The sequence below is a fragment of the Echinops telfairi genome, unplaced genomic scaffold (assembly GCF_000313985.2).
Source record: "Echinops telfairi isolate 266 unplaced genomic scaffold, ASM31398v2 ScPeMD7_3533;HRSCAF=4204_0, whole genome shotgun sequence".
NCBI classification, from domain to species: Eukaryota; Metazoa; Chordata; class Mammalia; order Afrosoricida; family Tenrecidae; genus Echinops; species Echinops telfairi.
The window spans coordinates 15,893,565-15,899,017 of record NW_022107431.1 but is presented as its reverse complement, the minus strand read 5'-3'; positions in this window follow the sequence as shown (position 1 = coordinate 15,899,017).

Below are 5,453 nucleotides of genomic sequence, written 5' to 3'. Positions count from 1 at the left end.
TGAACTGTCCCACAAATGAAGAGAGAGGGTTCATGATGTACTTTTGGAATATGCTCACCCAAGGACAGAAGTTCTCAAACATGGACAAACCAGAACTTTGGTATTTCTACTTCCCCAATCCTTTTCCTTATCAGCCACCCAGATGGTCTCAGGAGCCAGGCACCATGCAGAACATCTATGCCACCCCCACGTACAATTCTTGACTCCATTATTACTACTTCTGAATCCCTTCATCTCTCACTGGGCCACCAGCAGCCTTCCAAATGGGTCTCTTTCCTTCTATCTTTGCTTCCCTACCAACTACTCTCTCTACAACAGTCAGACTGATTTTTAATGACATTGGACTCTTCCCCTGGCATTTGAGAACACTGGAGTGGGTTCCCATGAACTGAGAATGGTAAACGCATTACTCCTGACTGTGGTCTCCCAAGGGTCTCACATAAGATGTCTTCGGGTCACTAGGTGTTGGGGTTGACTTGACAGCCACTGGTTTGGGGGGACCCCTGATGCTGGCGATACAGTTCAGCACCACACTTATATTGGCCTTCTCCCTGTGCCCCAGGCACTGAGCCTTGGTGTACTGAGAGCAGCCCTGTCCCTTTGTCTGTATGTAGGTGGCCACTGCGAAATCGTCCAGTTCATCGGCCCTCGGGGCATTGTCAGTCTATGTTCCGAGCAGCATTCAGATCTTAAACAGCTGGCCTCTCCCTAGAGAGCTTGTTCCACTTTCTAGTGCAGTATGACACCGCCGTGTGGTTCCTGCCCCCTCGCCCAGGTTCTTTGACTCTGTAAGACTGAGAATGGCCTGAGAGAGTCTTGAAATGCATTTGTTTAATTCCATAAGTGCCCTCCCTCATCATCCACTTCCTCACACACGTGAAGTATGAGCTCCATGAGGACCAATCTTTACCTTCTGAGTGAAGTTGATTTGAACCATAAGACCCTATAGAGCAAATAAGGATTACCCGATAGGGTTTCTAAAGTTGTATCCACAGGGAAGCTTAGCAGCTGGATGAATGAATAAATGCAGTAAAATAAGCAGAGAGGTGAAGCACCTTCTCCAAGATTACATGTGTAAGAAATACTACTTTCAGGAGAATTTGTGCTTTCTTACATAATAGAAAATTGTAAGTGGCCACTGCTAAGTCATCTAGTTAATCAATATTTCATCCATTTTAATAAGGTGTTATATATAATTTAAATATATATGTGAGAAAATTATTCCTTAATAATTGATATATTGATTCATTAATAATTGATATATTTCCCCTGGTATCACCAAAGTTCTCCATTGGAAATAAATTAAGGAGGTGACATGTGTATCAATGTGTATCAAGGTTCTTTTAATTCTCTTTTTCCATAAACTGTTTGGAGACTCTTCATATAGATGGAGCCCGGAGGATGAGGTGGTTATAATATTTGCCTGCTAACTGAAAGGTCAGCAGTTTGAACCCACTTGCCACTCCAGGGGCTAACGATGGAGTTGTCTGCTTCCATAAAGATGTGCAGCCTTGGAAAGCTGTAGAGCAGTTCTCTTCTGTGCTATGGGGTCTTGATGAGTCAGAATTGACCATGACAACAGTCAAGCTGTGTATAAAGACTCCTCACTTACCAACGTGGCTAGATTTCAAAGGCCAAGTTACATGAAAACTGCTGTGTGAAAATTGGGAAAGACCACATCAAATAACCCAAGGGAGAATAATGAGACAGTTAAAAAGTACACACACACACACACACACACACACACATACACACACCATCTTTGTTTGAGAGATATGGGAGGTAGAATGTTGGTGTTCGTTATTTTTTCTGCACCAAATATTTTGGCAATAAATGATACAATCATTAGCAACCCTACTGTCCTCAATGTACTCCAGCTGGTTTGATCATTTGTGCTGCTGGCAAGGCTCAAATTTTGAGTACAGAAAGTTCATCAGAAATGCTGGGGTTTTTTGAGCATCTTGATTTTAGAAGTGCCAGATAATGCACTTTGCCCCATGCTATAGTAATCCTCCAAATAGCTGAATCAGACAGAGTGTAAGTGAAACTGGTCTCTTAATTTATACATTCCTCATTAAAAAATAAACAACACGGTTAGAAGTTTAAAGTGAACAGTGGCCACCACCATAACAATGAAACAACCACCACCAAATACCAACCTCTTGCTGATGATCTGTGGTAAAACCCTCCACCGCTCATCCAACTGGTCCAACTGTAGTTTCATCATGTCCACATCCTCTTTGGTGGCTACTGAGAACAAGGACTCCTTCAGCTGCAAAAGGTTGCTGTAGAGGGAGGCCTGGGACACGGCCTCATGTTGCAGGGCCTGAGGAAAACAGAACGTATTGCAGACCTCCTCCCAGTGCAAGTGACTGGCAGGGGCCACAGAGTACAGGCTGTTATTCGAAGCTTTACAGTGGATGCCCACACCGGATCACAAACAAACCAAATCGCTCTTAGGCCATTGTTGTTGTTGTTGTTCGGTGCCAACAAGTGGTTCTAACCCACAGTTCTCTACATGATAGAACAAGACCTTCCTCACAAGTGGTCCTACGCTGCAGCCATTGTTGCAGCTGCTGTGTCAATCCAACTTGTTGAGGGCCTTCCTCGTTGATACTGAACCTCTACTTTCCCAAGCATGATGTGTTCTCCAAGGGCTGGTCTCTCCTGTCCCATTGGGCCCGGGCTAAAAGAGAGGGTTCATTTATTTGAGCTGGATTTTCAGAAGACTCCACTTAGTTTGTGTGAGGGGCAGTTTTATGTATCAGCACGGCTAGGTCATCATCCGCCACTATTCAATCAAACACCAAGTCTGTGTATCCCATGTTGTAGATGTGATTACAGGCCATAATCCGTTGACTTGGAAAAAGGAAAGATCATATTAATCCGTGTGGGTGAACTGAGCCAGTCAGTTGAAAGCTCATAACAGCAGAGCTGAAGTCTACTCGGTGAAGAAGAGATGTCATTTGTGGGCAGCACTTTGGCCTCTTCTGAGAGGGCCAGCCTCCCCTTTCTGTGGCCTGTCTGACTGACCTACCTGCCAGTCCTCACAATACACCCTGTCCAATCCGGGTACTTTACCTTTGAATACAGATGAGAGGGCTTCAAAAAGGTCATGGAAAAAATAAAATGAAAAGATAATAGAGTTTTTCCCACAAAATTTGTGGAGACCCCTGTTTCTCTGATTGGTTCTGTTTCTCAGCTGTAACTTTAGTGGATGCAGTCCCAACACGGTCTTTAAAATGTCACTTCAACTTGGACAACTTCTTTGGAATCTCTGATCCTACAGCCAACGAGGCAACTGCAGAAGCTATGAAGTTTATTCAGGTTGAAGAAATCGGTAGTCTTTCCTTTGGCTAAAGAGAACCGATGTCTATCTAACAACAGTAAAGATACCATTCTAGGCCAAGGGGAGGTCTGCCTGGGTGTTCAGAGACTGCATTACGGCCAACATGGGGAGCTCAGTTTGTCTTACTTATTCCCCCATACAACAAACCGCTCATTTATTTTATTTAATCAGGGGAGGAATTGTGTATGAGCTGCCATGATTGGTGCGTAGGAGTTATGGTAGGAACCTAATCAGACAGAACATATAAACAGAGGAAGCTAACAATATAAAATGCTATTGAAGTGAATGACATGTGTAAGTGTGAGACACGTCGTCGTTGTTAGGTGCCATCAAGTCGGTCTTCACCCCCAGCAACCTTCTGCCCAACAGGAGGAACCACTGCCCAGCCCTGCACCCTCCTCACCATCGTCCTCACACTGGAGTCCCCTGTTGCTGTCCCCGTGTCCGTGCGTCTCCTGGAGGGCCTTCCTCTGCGTCACTGTCCCTCCACCAAACACAATGTCCTGTCCAGGGACAGGTCTCTTCTGACAGCATGCCCAAAGTATGGAAGACGAAGCCTCGCCATCCTTGCCTCTAAGAAGCGCTCTGGCCGTACTGCTTCCAAGACAGCTCCATGTATCCTTTTAGCAGTCCTTGGTACTTTCAATATCCTTCTCCAGCGCCGCAATGCCAACGGCTCAGCACTTCTTCGGTCTTCACGACTCAATGTCCCGCTCCCACCTGCAGAGCAGGTGACGGAAGCACCACGGCTTGACACAGAGTAGACGACAAGCAAAATGTTTGCATCCTCTCCCCGAAGGAGGGTGCATGTGACACAAACAATATGACCAACGGTATCAGGAAGCAGTAAGTCAGTCCCTCTGCTTACAGGGAACAGGAGAGGAGGTACCCAGAGCAGAACTGGAACTTACAATGAGCAGGGAAAATCGGCAGAGCCAGCCCATGGGGCAAACCCAAGCCCCTGGGGCAAGCCCAAGCCCCGAAAGACAAAAACAAAACAAAACCCTAAACATGCTTCCATCAAGTCAATTCGGACTCATGGCGACAATATAGAACAGAGTAGAACTGTCCCTTGGGGCTGGGGACCTGTAACTATTGAGGGGACCTGAAGGCCTCCTCTTTCTTCTCCAGCACATGGGGAAGCATATGGACTGGTGTCAGAACAGGGTCAAGAAGAACAGGGGTGGAGGGGGTAGATGCTAAGACCAACCTAGTGGTTAGCAGCCCAGTGCCTAACCCACTGTGCCACCAGGGCTCCCAGGAGGTGGCAGTGTCTGAGTACCAATGTTCAGGCCACAGTGGAGGGCCGCTTGTGTTCCCTCCATTCTCCTGGTCTTCTACCATGGGGGCACTGACTTTCCACACAGAGACACCGAGGAGAGACACTTTCCACACAGAGATGCCACACAGAGACACTCCCATGGCCAGAGAGCTCCCTGTCTATGTCTTGTCGCTTTTAAAGGGAGGATCTGGGTGTCCCCTCTTAAGAACCTCTCATATCGTATGTGGAGGTTTTCAAAAGTTCCTGGGAGAAAAGTGGAGTTCAAAGAGAATGGGCATATTCCACGAGCATTTGGAAACCCCCTCATATGTCTAGGTCCCCTGAGGCGTTTGTCCCTTCACCACAGAAAGAATGACGGTAGGCGCTCTGAGCCAAGGGCTTCCCAATCAAAGGGGCTCTTGAGGATGAACCAGCACCAACAATGTATGTGTAAAGCAGAAAGATGGGAGAACCACGACTTGGGGGTGCTCCCGAGATCATGGGGTACCCCCATGACAGGCAGGAAAACAATGGAAGACAGAACACTGGGTTGCGTTTGGTAGGAACACCCCCTTAGGGAGTTTCAGAGAGGCAATGATGATCATGAGTGGTCTTGCCTCCTGAGTTAGTTAATTGTGCCAGCCTGGCCGATAATCACATGTGGGGCTGGTTGAAAGGCGGAGGGATAAATGGGTGGTGAAGCCTCGCTTGCCTTTCTAGTTCTCGGGTCTCTTGTTTTGTGATGGTTGCACCGGGTGCAGCTGCCTTAGCAGTTCCCTACTTCAGCTTGCAAGATTGACTTCCTATAAGACATCCCCAAGGAGAAGCTACATGGACCTATCC